The following is a 17826-nucleotide window of genomic DNA, read 5'->3' on the forward strand; positions in this document are numbered from 1 at the left end:
AAGTTTTTTTTTGTTTTTTTTTTTTTTTTTTTTTTTTTTGACAGGGACGGACAAGATAAGGGGAACTCTAATGGCTTAGAGGCAGGTTCTCCCATCTGAAAGAACTCAGGCTAACAGAGCCACTATGACATTTATTTTCTAAAGTCTATGTTTATGTCTGATGTCTAATGTTCTAATGTCTCTGGTCTGATGCCGATTTATCAGTCTGGATTTCCTCCCAAGGGCTTTCCTCATTTTTACTCATTTTCTTGCCTTTGGGCATCTTGCCCTTGCTTGCCATGTAGACCAGTAAGCCCCTTCAGGAGGAAATCGTCTTGATTTATACGTCACCATCTGGGAGTTGAGGGCTGGGGTGAGATGACAAGACAGACCTGTGGTTTCGAGAGCATTTTAATTAGTTACACAGGACTAACTCAGGAAAGAGGTTTGCTGATATCCTTACTGTAAAAAGGAGGCACAAATACACTAAACCCAATAACCTTGTTTCAACCTCTTTTGTGCAACCTCTTCCTGTGACAGAAAACAGGAGTTAATTGGAAGGAACATTTGACAACACTGAAATCACTGAGGACATTCTTATTCTACTGCATTTTTCATACTCATTTAAGATATTGTCTTTTTTCTTGTTATCTCCATTCTCACACTAGAACCTAAAGATTTTTAACTAAAAGAACATACAAAAACCAGTTCTGCATATGATTGCCAGAAACAGGTAATGATATCATACCTCATCTTGACCACTATCCCCTATATACCAGTTTGAGAACTACTGTGGATAGCATTAGAAACTGGCTCTGGGGACCAGCAGTTAGCATAATGGCTATGTTGCTGGACTCCCACGTAGTCAACCACGGTTCGAGTCCCGGACCTGGTGGTTTAAACTCACACTGGGCGCGTGTGCATGCGTGCCCAAGATACCGAGAGGAGAATGGAGGAGAAGGGATTGCAGCATGGCCATCCCCCCTCGGGGGTGATTTCTTGCTTTCTTTCTCTCTGTCTCCCTCTGTCTGTCAGGCAAGTGCACGCACAAAAGCCTCTTCAAAAAAAAAAGAAACTGGCTCTGGTTAAAATTAAATAAATAAAGATATTTAAGGGGAGATACCGCTTAGCTCACATAATAGAAGAAAAAGCAAGATAATGAGGTCTCGGGAAAAAATAGAAGTAACAGCAGCTTTGCTCACCTTAGAATCTCAGACTCTTTTGAGAGTCAGTGACTCAAATTCAAGAACACCATAACATTTTATTCCAGTTTCAGATTCCCAGGAGAGACAATCTTGGCTTATTTGCTCTCTATTAGTTTGGGAGAGGCAGATCACTGTGATTTACAATCCAATAGCAGTCTGTTACTGAAAGGAGAAAGCTGCAGGAAAGACACTGACCTGTGTTCATTTTACCCATAACAAGTGTATCTCTAGAAAACATAAGGAAAATGGGCAAGATCACTAGCCATGTATACTGCTTATAGAGTCTGTCTTTATCAATATAATTTAAATGTGAGAAGCATTAAAATATGAAAATAAAACAGTCTCACCATAGCCCTTGTGGGAGACATGCTAGCAACAGGAGCAGAAAGAGTCAATATTTTAAAGGTATTATATATTTCAAGTAAGAATGCATTAGAACAGATGTGGGACCAACAGGTGGCATAATAGTTACATCACTGAATTCCCAGATAGTCGACGGTGGTTCGAGTCCCAGACCCAGTGAGGTAAAACACACACTAGGTGCTTGTGTGTGCGTGCCCAAAATCCTGAGAAGAAAGAAGAGAAGGGACTGCAGTGTGGCCCTACCCCTGGGGGGATGATTTCTTAATTTCTATCTTTCTGGCGAGTGCATGCACACTACAGAAAAAAATCACTCTTTTTTTTTTTTTCTTTTTTTGGAGAGATTTTCACTGTAGGGCACGTGCGCTTGCCAGACAGACAGACAGAGAGACAGAAAGCGAGAAATCACCCCCCAGGGGGGATGGTCACACCGCAATCCCTTCTCCATTCTCCTCTCGGGATCTTGGGCACGCACGCACACGCGCCCGGCATGAGTTTTAAGCCACCGGGTCCGGGACACGAACCGCAGTCGACTACGTGGGAGTCCAGCGACATAGCCATTACGCTAACTGCTGGTTCTCAGAAAAAATCACTCTTAAAAAGAAGAAGATGCCAACAAAAGTTACTTTACACATGGATGAAGGGCCAACCCCATAATGCAGTGGTAAAAGCATCTGGATCTCAATGGTCAACCAGAGTAGTGACTTGAAAAACACTCTGGGCTTGTGTGTGTGCATGACCAAAATCCCAAGGTGATGGAGAAATAGAGAAGAGTTTGAGATATGACCAGGCCCCACTGAGGAAGATGCCTTCTCTCTCTCTTTCTTTCTTTCTGTCTCTTTTTGGAAAGTGCAGGCATCCTCTGGCATTATAAATAAATCAACAGACTAAAAAATAGAAATCTTGTATATTTTTTTAAAATGGCACTTTAAGAAATTAATAAGTAGAATAAATAAAGCAAATCAGAAAATTGAAATATGAGGCATTAAAATATATCATCAGGAACCAGATCAGTAAAACTAGACTAGAAATCTAATTTAATTCAATTTAGTGAAATGGAGGTGAATTCCTGTATCATTTGTTTTGAAGACAGGGCAGCTTCATTTTCTTTGTTCTTTTTTAAAATCTAAATATCTCTTAAAAAATCGAAATATCTCTTTTTCTATCTAAATTTTGCATTACTCAGCAATGGTCAAGTAAATATGAGATGTGTATTATCTTTCTATTGATGTTGCAAGAAATTATAATACCACTAACTTAGTGGTAGTTCTGTAGATGAGAAATGGGACAGGGAATCTTAGTGGATTAAAATCAAAGTATTGGTATGTCTACATTCCATACCTTTTTTTTGGGAGGGGGTTGGAGGGGAGGTTTTTCTATAGGGCACATGCACTTGCCAGAAAGCCAGAAAGCAAGAAATCCCCCCCCCCCCAGGCGGGTTGGCCATACCACAATCCCTTCTCTTCCATTCTCCTCTCAGAATCTTGGGCATGCATGCACACACGCCTGGCATGAGTGTAAGCCACTGGGTCCAGAATTTGAACCACTGTTGACAATATGGGAGTCCAGCCACATAATCATTACACCAGCTTCAGGTCCCCCTTTCTGGAGGTCTTAAAGGAGAAACTTTTCTAGCTTTTAGAGGCCCTACATTTCTTGGCTCATGGTTCCCTTCCTCTGTCTTCGAAGCCATCAGTGGCTAGCTGAGTCCTGGTAATGTCTCATCTCCCAGATCTTTAACCACACTGAAGCTGAGTTCTTTGATTCTAGACACTCATGTGATTAGTTTTGGGCCATCAGGATAAGTCCCTTATTTCAAGGTCAGTTGAGTAGCAACCTTAATTTTCTTTTGCCAGTTAACCTAACATATTTACAATTTCCAGGTATTAAGAGTGGACATCTTTGGAAGGCCATTATTTTGGCTGCTATAACAGAATAGAACTAAAAGTAGACTTTTTTAGGAAACTAGAATATAGTTTAATATTTTAGATAATAAGATAATTCAGTTAGAAAACTCGAGAACATATGTATACACTCAGAAAACTAAAGAAATAGTTGAATAAGGTGGCCAAAAGTAAATTTCAAAAAATGTGAAAAAAAAGATTTTAAAAAAGGAAATAATTGACACTAAGGCCTATTAGGAATATGATGTATATTTTATTTGTACTTCCAAAATTTTTACACTATGACTAGTATTTTTATTTAAAAAATGAAATTTACTAAGAAATAAAATAATCTAAAAGAAACATATAAATCCTGAGACTGTACATTGATTTTCTTTCAGAATTAGTTTAGTTTTTTAGTGTCATGTTCAGTAATGTTACGGTGGGGAACATTTTTAATGTAGTGTTTTTTAAAAAATTAAACCAATACAACACACTTTTAACAAAATGTACTTAGTAGAATAAATAGGCTAATTTAGATCATACAGAAAAAAGAAGAAAGATGATGGGGAAGGATTTTTCTCTCAGGTAGAAAACATTTTGAAGCAGAAATATACAAAAGTGAAGTAAAAATACACATAAGGAAGTGATGGAACAGAAGAGAGATGACAGAAAGAGGCCATCCCTCGAGTACCATCTGAATCAAACAATACCGGTTGTCAGACAACATGGGATCTATTTAAAAAGTGAAAGCAAGTACATGTTCCCACTAGGTACTCACCAAGGAGATCCAGGGCTTGATAGAGAAGACAAACCCTGGACAAAAAATTAAACTAATAGAGATTTATTCTTTTTTATTCAAATGATCAGCTGTTTCAGAAAAGCTGTCTTCATTACTAAGAAAACATTTTAATTAATTTATTTTTATTGACAAAAATTATAAATATTTATTGTGCATAATATGGTTTTAAAATACATACGCTTCATGGAATGTCTAAATAAAACTTACATGTGTACTGCCTCATATGTGTATCGTTTTTGTGGTAAGAACACAACATCTATTCAGTAATTTTTAAGACAGACTTTGTTAAGGAAAGATTTTTGCTACAGGGCATGTGTGCTTGCCAAAGACACAAAAAGAGACAGAGAGACAGAAAGCAAGAAATTACCCCCTAGGGGGTGGCCATACTGCAATCTCTTCTCTTCCATTTTCCTTTCAGGATTTTGGGCATGCATGCACATGTGCCTGGCATGTTTTAAGTTGCCAGGTCTGGGACTCGAGCCACATTGAATACATGGGAGTCCAGTGACATAACTATTATGCCTTCTGCTAGTCCCAAGACAGACATTTTTATTATTAGAAATTCTCAGCTCTGGGTGAAATCACAAACCTCAAAATACTTCGTTGTCTTTCAAAAGATTTTTACTTTTTTTTAAAGAGTTACTTATTTTATTAATTAATTAATTACTTGCTATAAGACACATACACTCACCAGAGAGACAGAGAGGGAGAGAGAGAGAGAGAGAGAGAGAGAGAGAGAGAATGAGAAAGCAAGCCACCAGGTTGGGGACTCAAACTGTGATTGGCCATTTAGGTATCCAGGACCTTTACCGCCACATCTCTCGCTGTCCCAAGATTTTGATTTTTTTTTTTAAATGCATGACAGAGCATGTGCATGTGCATGAGGAAAATGGTTGAAAGAGAAGGAAAAGTACCTTCTACAGGGCTCGATTATACCCTGATCTCCTTTCTCCAGTACTCCAACCCATCAGGATCCTGCGCATACATGTACACATCAGTGTGTTTTCAGGCCACCTGGGCCAGGAACTCAAACCATGGAAGGCATAGGGCTTCCATCATCTCAGTCCAGCATGCTATTGACCAGTGGCTGAGCCAGATTCTGAGTTTTTTCTTTGTCTGTTTTATTTTTCGATTTTTGCCATAGGGTACATGCGCTCACTGGAGAGAGACAGAAAGAGGGAAAGTGAGAAATCATACTCTGAGGGGATGGTCATGCTACCCCTCAGGATTTGGGGCACGCACACATGCCCAGCGTATTTTTCAGTCCACCATGCCCAGGATTCAAACCATGCAGTCAGCCATGTGGGATCCAGCGCCTTACCATCATGACACCCATTGGCCCAGAATCTGATGATTTTAAGACACATTTGTTCATCTAATTTGTATGTTATGGATAAAAACTTCTGATATTTGGGAAATCTTACTTTAAAACCCGAAGTATTTCATAAAATAATTCAAATTTCCAGCTTCTATCTGATACCTGTTAAAACTGAAGTACCCAAAGACTAACTGGTTCAAGCCTGTATTTTGACCAAATCAGATATTTTGGTTCACAATGCAGGGAGTACACACCAGAGGAAAATAATGTGCTCTAGAAAAGGGAAAAGGGTGCCATCTTGTTTTTTATGAGAGATTTTTTCTATAGGGTACATATACTCACTGGAGAGAGAGAAAGAGACAGAGACAGAGAAACAGAAAGAAAGAAATCACTCCCTTAGGAGGTTGGCCTGCTACAATCCCTTCTTCTCCATTCTCTTCTCAGGATTTTTGCGCACACATATACACACAACTGGTGTGTTTCAAGCCTCTGTGTCTGAGACCCAAATGGCCAGCAGCCATATGGGAGTCCAGCGACATTACGCCATGTGCTGGTTCTGATACCATCTTTGGTAAGGTTTGGTTTCCTAATGAAGAATTCTGAGGAAGCTCTCAGGGAAGGGAAACCAGTTCTAGGTTGGATGCTGTTTCTGCAGTAAGATCAGAAGAGGAATTAACTAGAGAGTGGGTGTATCATGTAGTGAGGGAGGTTTAGCAACTGGACATATCCAGTAATTGATGGATCTAGCAAGGAAGGGCTAGGGGCACCATAGGTAATGAAGCAGTCACTGCATGTTGAGGGGGTCACGATTGCTGCTACAGGACCTTGGAAGAAATAAGGCTTCCTTTAAACTTTGCAACTGCCTTTATTTGTGTCTGTCCTCTCAGACTGATTGAGATCATGGCTGCCTTTTTTCCCCCCAGTTCTTCAATTTTAGATAGGTATTTATTTTTTATATGAATAAAGTCACATTGAGGTTAATTCTGTTTTGTTATACCTTCTGAACATAACTATATCAATTGCTTACCAACTTTATTTGGGCAATCCAATAAAAAACAGGGCAAATTTGTGTGGTCATTATTTGAAATTATGCTATAAAGACATCAATTTTACATGAGGAAGATCCAATGTAAGATTGTTTTAAAATTTGATTTTTCAATTTCAATACAAAGGAGAGGGAAAATAAGAACATAGAGACAAGTTCTAGCAGTTCATCACAAGTGTGGCAGGATATTAGCCTGAATCACTGCTGGGCCATAGGAGAGAAGGGACCTTAGAAAAGGTTGAAAAATGAAGAATACACCATATTTTTTTTTAATAATTACTTTCTCTACACAGCTCTTTGTTGGACCAGACTGAAGTTTCAGCCTGTAACTTCATAATGTTTCCAATAGTATCTTTTCTTCCCTTAGTCTTAAGAACTTTTGGAAAGGGAGCATGTCTATTAATAGTCAGAAAAAGCATCAATTCTCCAGAGTTGTCTTGCTCTCCTTCCTCCCATCCTTCAGTCCCTCCCCCACTTCCCAACCCTCCATTCTGCCCTCATCCCTCCTCTAAGCTGCATTCTCACGCTCTCTCCCCCATGGGGAAAGAATGATGAAAATAAATACACACAAACAAATATGAAGGATGATCCCACTTTGTAAAAAGAAATGGTGAGATTATAGATGAACATCTTTAAGGGGCTGCTGAATTTGGAACTAATACAATGGAGAATTGGCACATGAAGGTGTTTTCATAATTATTAGATAATGTCATGTAAAATTCCTGGGTAAAAGAAAAAGCATTTGCCAAAGAGAAGGGTGTAGAGAATAAGCAAAAATAATCTCTAAATGTCCCTAAACTAAAGACAATGTGTAGAAGGTTAGATGTGGAAGAGTGGACTGATTATATAGACAGAAAATCTTATTAAACATAAAGGGGAACAAAATAGTATTACCCTCTGGGACATGCAGATTCTCTGGGATATCAGCATTTTGAAAGGATAGCTATGTCGAAGATTTGGCAGACAAATGATCCTGAAATGCCATCTACGCTACAGAAAATAGAATTAAAAAGACAGCGAAGGGAAAACAATGACAATTTGAGTGTCTTTATAACATTTTGTTATTTAATATTAATGGAGGTTCTGTTGGTTTGGCAGTGAGAAAAAAAATCATGACTGTTGAGTTAAATCAGTGATGAAAGATGTAGTCACCTTGTGACTTTACTAACATTTAGAATTTCAATTAATATCATACAGGAAAATCCACGCTTCTGTTTCTGAAACAGACATTTTTACATTGAGGGAGAGGCAAGAGAAGGGCAAATAAGAAGAAAGGTTCTAAGAATGATTAATTAAAATGGTAAAGTAAACAAACAAAACATTTTCTAAGCACTGGTACAATGAAAACTTAGGGAAGCTGTTATTTTTAAGTTTGGATAAATACAATTTGAGAGCGATGTTAAAGAAATAACAATGTATGGATCAGCACAGTGGCATGGCGGTAACACTGACAAGTGAAGCCAGATCCAACCCAGGTCATGGGTTCTGTTCCCCAGTCAACCTATACGTGCTATGTGAATGTGTTCATGATCCCTGGCTGAGACTCCTGGCAGGGATGGGTGGTGGGTCACTGTCTAAGACCTATTGATGGTGCTTGTCTCTTTCTCATAGGAAAGAAGTAAACTTTTGAGGAAAATGAAATAACAATGTTGTTGGCTATTTTGTGATTTTATGTATACAGATAACATACTGAGTCCAAACAAAAGTAAAACTGATACATTCCGGTTTCATTTACCTATCAACAAAATATTTTTCTTTATGATCAAAAGAAATGTAATTAAAATCAGGCCAGCTAGTGACATGACGCTTAAGGCAGCTGGATCCCTCATGACCAAATGCGCACTTCAAGTCCCAGACCCTGGGGCTTCGAAAACACACTGGGCACGTGTGTGTGTGTGTGTGTGTGTGTGTGTGTGTGTGTGTGCCTCAAATCCAAAACATCAAAATGGAGGAGAAAGTATTGTAGCATAATCATCTCCCACAGGGGTGCTTTCATGCTTCCCCTCTCTCTCCTTTCTCCAGTGAGTGTATACACCCCTGAGGACAGTGGTCCCCAACCTTTCTGGCACCAGGAACTAGTTTAATGGAAAACGAAGTTTCCACGGATGGAGCAGGAGGCAGGAGGAGGAAGGATCGTTTCAGGATGATTTGAGCACATTACATTTATCATGCACTTTATTTCCATTATTATCATGTTATAATATATAATGAAATAACTATACAACTTACCATAATGCAGAATTAATGAGAGCCCTAACTTGATTTCCTGCAATTAGATAGTCTCATCTGGGGGCTCCTAGGAGAATCTAATGCCACTGCTGATCTGAGCTAGGGCAGTAATGCCAGTGATGGGGAGCAGCTGCAAATACAGTTGAAGCTTCACTTGCTCACTTGCCACTCACCTCCTGCTGGGCAGCTGGCCTTCTAACAGGCTACCAAGTGGTCCATGACCCTGGGGTTGGGGGACCTCTGCTCTAGAAAATTAAAAAAGAAAAAAGAAAGAAATGTAATCAAAGCAGTGAATTAACGAGAAGTATGTTAAGACGTATGAAAGGAAAGAATTTTTAAAACACATAAAATAATTATACCATAAAGAAGTATTATTTAATTGACATAAGGAGCAAATGTTTATACTAAAAAAGACAAACATTAAAACAACTTAGCTTAACTTTTCTGACATAAAAGGCAAATCTGAAATTTAAAAAATATTCACAAATTAAACACAAACTACCTATTTGAAAAGGCGACTGCCAAGAACTAGGTATGAGTTTAGTCATACAAGATTAATGATATTACATTGCATTCATTCAATCCATGAAAATGAAAATTTCATGTCATTTAAAGGAGTGGATGATTCATAATTATTTATTGAGTGCTAACTGCATTCATAACAATGTGCAATTTTGTCTTTAAGGAAGAAAAGCTTTTATTGATTTTATATAACCACTCATCCAGAGATAATCATAAAAATAAAACAATAAGACATTAACTAATTTCATAAACATTTAGGGTGACCAGGATAGAAGAGTAATCATGGCAGGAATGAAATAGAACACAATTCTTCCTGATAGCTTAAAACACATTTTCCTTTTGCATATTATCATTTTTAAAATGTGCAGGGGTTTCCCTATAAATGCACAAAGCATTTTGACAGACATTCTGGTTTAATATGAAGTTAACTTCTTTACCAGTAAGTAATTTCTGATATGAAATTTTACTATTAAGGATCGCTTTGGAAAATATTTCTTTGAAAAACTATTTTGGAAAAAAGACTTTCTATTTATAAATAAATGAAATGAGCAGTTACAGAGATACCGTGGAAGTTTGAGGGTTTTTTTTTTTCTCCAGAGCAGCTAAACAACCTTTTCAGCAGCACATCTCAGAGGCTGTACTGAGTAGCTGATTTCCCTGGAGGATGTAATAAGGAAAAAGACTGATTTCTTATTTAGGCTTAGGAGGTGACAAAAGTTATCTTCTGGAGTTTAGAGAATTCAGCTTAAATTAAAAGTCAGCTACTCTGCTCTAAACAATGCTTGGGTTGCTACAGGAGAGCAAGTACGAAGAATAACAAGACATTGTAAATAAAAGAATCATAATTTAAAAAAAGACTTTCTCCTTCTCTCAAATTCTCATTGTCCGTCACAAATACCCAGTAAGTTTTTCTTTTAATCTTTTTTTCCTTTGTTTTCTTTGGCTTCATTTCATTAACTGCTATAACGAGATTTTTTTTTCTTATTTTCACTTTCCATACCCCATTCTGTCACACAAGTTGGCAACAAACAGAACATAGACCAAATTCATCATTCATAAATAATAACGGTGCTAAAAATAATTTTTGTTTAAACAGCAGCGTAGAGTGTTTGAGGTACTTAGCTGCTATGTCGTCTCATTTCACAAAATCCTTTAAAGTATGTATGGCAGTTGGTCCTCGATTCTTTTGACCATCGGCAGAACTGAGACCAGTGAGTTAGTGATGAGTCACTAAGAAAGAGCAACAGTCTGATGAGTAGGTCTCCCAGTTTCTAGTCTCAAGCTCTGAACCACAGGTTATCCCAGAATGTCCCTTTCGTGTGTGTGGTCTCCTATGGCAGGGGTTTAACTAGAAATGCTGGGACGTTTTTTAAAAAGAATCTGAAAAGAACATCTTTATTCTGTATTAAATGTGGAGACCTGGATGATCCAGGGGTCATATGGGTGACAGAGAGAAGCAGGTACACTCAAAGCACGCCTGCCTCTGCTCCTCACAGCCTTCTGTGCAGGTCAGACAAACACAAGTAACTGATCTGCAAACAACAGCAGAATTGATCTTCAGCAAGAATTACTTCCTACAGGCTTAAAAGATTTAGCTGGAAGGAGGGACTAGCCATACAGTAACCAGTAGCTGAGTAAATATCCTTGTTTGAATTATGTCCTCCAATCCTGTGAGTTCCAGATTTGTCTGTTGGGAGTCCTCCAGCTTCCAGGCTTGCAAACCTTTGCTAAGGCTCCCTTTGGCTAAACCAATGCCCTACATTTAAAAAATTTGTTTGTTTTTGTTTTGTATATCTTTTCCCCCAGGGAGAAGAAAGGGGAAATTGTCTATCTTGAAGCAGTATATGATCTAAAATAGCAGTTCCCATTTCTGACATTTCAAAATATAGTCACATGGGAGTCCCATTCCAGAGATTCTGATTTAACTGGGCCAGGCAACAATATTTTTAAAATCCCTCAAGTGATTATAATCTGTAGCTAGGACTGAGAATCACTCTTCCTGGGAAATCAAAACAGATACATTTTAGAGAAGCTCCAAAGAAAAGATCAGAAGGTAACACAACACTGAAAGCATTTAAAAATTTAAAAGAACACAATTAAGAAGGCATAAATACTGAAGAAATGACAATTTTGGAAGGGGATTCAGAGTTGCAATGACAATTTTGGAAGGGGATTCAGGGTTGTAATGAAACTATTAATACAAAAGGGTTTTTAATTGGGTGGGCTCAGCTGTTCTGTTGAGGGAAGCTAAAAAAAAAAAAATTTAAAAAGAGGCAAACTTCACAAATTATGCTTTGACAGAAGGAAAGAGGTTTGACCCAGACACGACAGGGTAGAAGCATAAGAGAACCTTTGAAAAAGACAGAAGGGAGAGAGAAAGGTCTACAAGAAAGGGTGATATTCAGGCTTTTAAAATATGAGTTGGTCCAAAAATATAAACTAGGGAGGAGTCGAGGCTGTGTAACAGAAACTAGACTTGTGCTGAGGGCTTTGTAGCTCCAGAAGAAGCTATTGCTACAATTACTCCATCATGTTTCTTAAGATTTCAGGCTACAGTTCTTGCCTGATAAAATAATGAGTTTTCTTTCTTTCTTCCCTATCTTAGGAAAGGAAAAGCAGAAGTCGTTATCAATTTAATTGCTTTTTCCTAGATAGCTTGTAATACTTGGCAGCAGGGCATAATAGAAGTAATATGTACTTGGGACTCAGTCAGGCCTGGACTCAGCCTGACTCATGCTATTCCTTGGAGTAAGAAAGGATCTGGAAATACTGAACTGTGTGCATGCCTTAGTGGTCTGAAGCTTCTGACCAATCTTGCCACGACCAGAATCATTGCCTTAGAAGAACTGGGAGTATAGCAGGCAGGTAAGGAGAGAGAACAGTTAACTTGCAAATATATTTTACTTTCAGTTTGGAATTTTGAGAGTAAGAAGCAGAGGCTCTCAGTGGAGCAGAGCCCAGGATAACTGACACAAAACACTCTTCTCTTCCCAGAATACCATTCCATGAAGGTGCTAGTCTAGAAGAGGAAAAGAAAGGAAAGGGGTCTTCCAGCAAGACTGGTAGGGAGAGAAAGTCCTAAGATAAACAGTGGTGAAACTGCCATGAAGAGTTTTAAAACATTTTTTCCTGTTTATTGTATCGTCCCACTAAAAACAACAAAAATACTAACTTGATTTACCAACTCTTGGACTGTACAACCTCAAAGATCCATTAGATGAAATCTGAGGGATTTTAGGACAAAGGGCAACTAAACTTGATTAGTTTAAAGATAGTCATTGAAAACTACCATTATATTATTTTAAAGAAAACCCAAAGAAAAAGCTTCTTAGCAACCAAACCTCTTTCTTATTTGGTGACTGTACTAAAAAACACATTCAATAGGTGAATTTTCCTCTTTCATCCACCTCATTAAGCAGAGATAGTAATCTTACAACAAAAATCCTGAGCACAGCTTTTAATCTGACCTTGAGAGACATACATGTTTGATAATATGAGAATAAAGTTTCTTTCTGAATTTGCTGATGTCTATCGTATATTTTAAAAATAAAATCAAAATCATAATCTCTGATTCTAAAAATTACTAATAGACAAAATCATTTGATACCTGTTTGAAAGCTATTCCAAGAATAAATCAATGCCTTGTCTGAGTTTGACTACAAATAATCACACAAACAAATATCGCTAAAATCAGTACCGCCAAAGAATTTCCACACATAGCACTATTTAATACTATTAATACTACAAATTAGTGTTATAATAACTTAGTTTTCTCACCTATTATGAAATGAATGTTTGTGTTTCCCCACGATGTATATATTGAATATCTAACTCACAATGTGTTTATATTTGGAGGAGGGGCTCTTAGGAAGTAATTAAAGTTAAATGGGGTTATAGGACCAGCAGTTAGTGTAATGGCTATGTCGCTGAACTCCCATGTAGTCGACTGTGGTCTGAGTCCCGGATCCGGTGGCTTGAACTCACGCTGGGTGCGTGTGCATGTGTGCCCAAGATCCTGAGAGGACAAAGGAAGAGAAGGGATTGTGGCATGACCATACCCCCTGGGGGGTGATTTCTTGCTTTCTATCTCTCTGTCTCTCTCTGTCTTTCTGGCAAGCACACGCACCCTACAGCAAAAACCCCTCCAAAAAAAAAAAGTTAAATGGGGTCATAACCAGGGAGGGTCCCTGGTCTGATAGGAAGAGACACCAGAGAGCTTGTGAGGTCACAGAGAAGATAGACCTCTCTAATCAGGAAGAAGACCATGACCAGAAACTGAACGTCCCTACCTTGACCTGGTACTTCCAGTCTCTAGAACCATGAGAAAATAAATTTCTATTGTTTAAGCTCTCCAATATTTGGTATTTTGTTACGGCAATACAAGCACACTAATACACCACCAGTTATCAATTTTCTCTATTGTTGATATTATAAAATGAAGTTAACTATTTCATTTCTAGGGGGCAAAAATGGAAACTTTTAGCAAATATGTAAACCCAAAACTTTCTTCTCATCACTGTAGAAGTTTCCCAGAGGTCACATAAGTGGCCAGGTGTTTTATGAGGACTTATTTCAGAGTCTCACTTATTAAGCATATAATTTTTAAGGTTAGGTTATCTAGCTTAAGTTCTCATGGAAGATTAAAGACTAAAAAATTTAAAAAAGATATTATTACTCTAGTAAACTTATACACTTTCAGTGCCTAGAATTTGGAAGACTTCCACAAGGTAGACAACAAAATCTACTTTACAAACTACATTATAAATCTCTGAGATATTCAAAAGTGTAGTGGAAAATGCAAGTAAGAAAAAACTAAGCATGGATTAAAGATCTTTTTGTGCACCAAAGTAAATTCATGCTTTAGTTCTTTTTATTCTACAAACTTTCTGAAGTCCTCTTGTATAGCATAAGTTTAAAATATAGTTTACTGAAATAAACTTTACTTTGATAGTGGATGTTCACCGAAAGTCATCAAGACAATATGAATGTACTATATATTGAATACTCTTGGCTTAAAGAAGCAAAAATGAGATGCTTTTAGTAATAATGATCTCTTCAAACATTGCCAGTACTTCATAAGGGCAGGGACTGTGTTCTCTGCTGTAGTACAGGATTAGCACAGGGCCTAGCAAACACAGTCAGATTATATTAAATCTGTATTTATAGAGTGGATAATGAAATAAACAGTAGTACATCTTGAAACTGTGAACCTTAGTTATACGCAAAATTTACTTACATGTGATGCTCATCTCGGTTCTTGACTATTTAATTGTATTTCTAAAAGGGTAGTTCATTTTTGGACTGTCAACAATGAAATGTTGGTCCAGTCAGTGGTTTAGTGGTGAAGGTGACTATGAACGGCTGCATGGCTTGAGGCCCAGATGACTTGGAAAACATGCCAGGCACACGTGCATGTGTGCCCAAAATGCTAAGAGAAGTGGAGGAGAAGGGACTGCACTATGACTATCCTCCATGGCGGAAGAGAGTGCTTTCTCACTTCCCCTCTCTCTCTGTCTCTCTCTTTTAAATGCACATGCCCTCTAGCAAATTTTTTTAAAAAGTTGGTTTACATGCTATTATTTCTCTTTTTTATTTCATTTATTGAATGCAAACAAAAGAAATGTACATAGTCTAAAACTTCAGTGTTCCTTCCTTAACCGTTAATGCTTTCTCTAATGGAAAACACAATTCCTTATTTCTTTTTTGTCCTTCCCTAACTACTATTAAATGCAAGTAAAATTTAATTTTATTCTATTCATTATTGCTTAGTGGATGTTGCCCTAAAAAAGCAGGTGTTCTTTTTTATGAGGTAAACTGTTGTAATTAGAATAATTTGCATCCCACAGATGAAATGCTGTCCAATATTCAATGATCCAGAAGTGTTCTTTGAACATTAAAGTAAAAATGTGTATTGTTGTTCTTTATTATTCCCTGATGAAATTGAACTTGGCAGGAACAGAGTCTGGACTAATGCCAAGTTTATTCCCAGTGCTTACAATCAAAGAGCAGGCTGTACCAGAAACCAAAAAGTAGCATTCTGCCTGAACACTGAGTCAGAATTGGACACTACCAGGGACTGGACAGAAGAAAGGGGATCAACACTTAATAAACAATAATCATATAAAGTATTAGAAGGATTTCTGGACCCAGCTCCAGTCCCCTGAGATAGTTCCCTGACTCATTCTTCAGAGCTGCTTTACGCTGGAAAATTGCCTCAGTTTCCCTGGAGAATATTTTCTTAGCTATAAAATGAAATTTGAAAAATCCCTTGTAAAACAAACAGTTCATATTTCCCAAAAGATTTGACATAGGTTGTCTTAACCATTACAAAACTCTCTTCATTGACTGTGTCATCGAATCCAAAGCATTATTATTGTGTTTGGATATAGGATCAATGAGGATTAAATTGCAGGAGAACATGAACACAGCTGTAACTTACAGCCAGATCGAAGCTGGAGGATGTATCACACCCTCGGCTACCAATTACCCTCCAAAGAATTTAGGATTTCTAAGTTTAGCTTTTTGGATTTCTGGATCTAGGCTTTCATCAGAGCAGTCTGGTTTGACAAGTACACTCTACTTTTCTTTCCAAAAGTCTGTTAGACCTCATTTGACTTTGAGTGTCCATATCTGCCTGTGTAGATGGGCTGTGACCAATAGCAATGCTGCCTTCCTGGCTGCTCAGCTTTACTACTGGGATGCAGGAGATTACAAAGCGTACCCTACACACCTGGATCAGAGCCCTGGTCTACCAGATACTTATTTTAAGCTAAATCTCAATTTTCTCACCTGCAAGATGTAATAAATAGTAAGTTTCTAGAGTTGATATGAAGAATAGACTTAAAATATTTCAAATAGACTTAAAATATTTAGCTCAGTGATGGCATCAAATGAAAATTTAGTCCATCTTTGTTAAATTTGGTATGATAATGTTCTTGTAGGTCAGATAATTTTCTTTTTCTTTTCAATGTACATTGATGTTGCTTCATGATATTGATGTTGGTTTTTAGCTGGGTGGGATTTCGGTTGGTACAGACACATTATAGAAATTTCACTGACATCCATATTTCCTTTCTTTAACTTTTTGAGTAACAGCTTTGTTGTGGTAACATTCATATACCTTATGATTCACTCATTCAATTTTTTGAGAGTTGCTTTGTTTGTTTGTTTGTTTTTGCTATAAAGCATGGGTCCTCACCAGAGAGACAAAGAGGCAGAAAGCAAGAAATTACCCCCTGGGGGGATGGCCATGCTGCAATCCCTTCTCCTCTTGGGTGTCTGGGCACACATGCACACGTGCCCAGCATAAGTATTTTTTTAAAATAATTATTTTATTTAACTTCATTTATTTATTTATTTTAATTTGACCAGAGAGGGAGAGAGAGAGAGAGAGAGAAAGAGAAAGCAAGCCACCAGGTCTGGAACTCAAACCACGGTCGACCATGTGGGAGTTCAGCATCCTAAATCACCATGCCATCTACCACATCCCCACCTCCCGGCCTCCATGAGAGCTTTAAGCCACTGAGTTTGGGAATCAAACCATGGTTGTCTATGGGGGAGTTCAGAAACGTAAACATTATGCCATCTCGCCCATTCTATTTAATGGATATTTTTCTATATCTTGCTAGAGGGAGTGTGACTTGCTAGAGAAAGACACACAGAGAGGGAAAGTAAGAAATCAACCTCCATGGGGCATGACCACATAGTGACCCCTTCTTCTCTATTCTCCTCTTGGGATTTTGGACATGCATGCGCATGCACCCAACATGTTTTTCAAACTGACAGGTTCAGGACTTGACCTGCACAGAGTCAGCCAAATGGGATTCAGCCACCTCGACCATGGGCTGACTCATGATTTTTATTATATTTGAAGAACTATACAAGCATCACCACAATCCATTTAAAAATTTTTAGACAAGAACAAGAAATCCCATATCCATTACTTTATTTTATTTCATTTTGTTTGTAAAAGTGAAGTAAAGATCATTTTCTTACTAGGACTGTGCTTGGAGGCTCAGACATGGTGGCACAAGCTGTAGGTCGCCACTGTACAAGACTAGGGCCACACAAGAAGCCCAGGTTTGGATCCCAGACCAACACAAACAGGCCAGCTAAGGTGGTGTGCCAGTAATTGTAGTCAACCCAGAGGCTGTGGCAGAAGACTGCAATAGCAAGACCCTGTCCAAAAGCCTCTGTCTCACACTCCCTATCTCCTCTTCCTTTCTCTCTAAAAAAATACCATTCTTAGGGCCAGCAGATGGCATAGCAGTTACATCATTGGACTCCCACATGGCCAACTACAGTTCAGGTGCTGGACTTGATAGATTCAAAATCACACCGAGCGCATGTGTATGAGTGCCCAAGATACCAGGAAAAGAATGGAGAAGTGATTGCAATGTGGCCATCCTTCCTGGAGAGAGATTTCTCACTTTCTTTCTTTCTCTCTCTCTCTCTCTCTCTCTCTCTCCCTCTCTCTCTCTCTC

At 38.2% G+C, this 17826-nt stretch overlaps 1 protein-coding gene across 1 annotated transcript in view; it reads right to left on the bottom strand.

The window, feature by feature from the left end:
* The window catches only part of PARP8 (poly(ADP-ribose) polymerase family member 8), a 270423-nt gene extending 261410 nt beyond the window's left edge, over positions 1-9013 (bottom strand). Inside the window, exon 1 of the mRNA XM_027772068.1 lies at positions 8995-9013. The gene's annotated coding sequence lies outside the window, so the exon portion shown is untranslated. The remainder of the gene's footprint in view (positions 1-8994) is intronic.
* Positions 9014-17826: the final 8813 nt, after the last annotated feature.

The sequence above is a fragment of the Tupaia chinensis genome, unplaced genomic scaffold (genome assembly GCF_000334495.1).
Source record: "Tupaia chinensis unplaced genomic scaffold, TupChi_1.0 Scaffold000251_1, whole genome shotgun sequence".
NCBI lineage: Eukaryota > Metazoa > Chordata > Mammalia > Scandentia > Tupaiidae > Tupaia > Tupaia belangeri.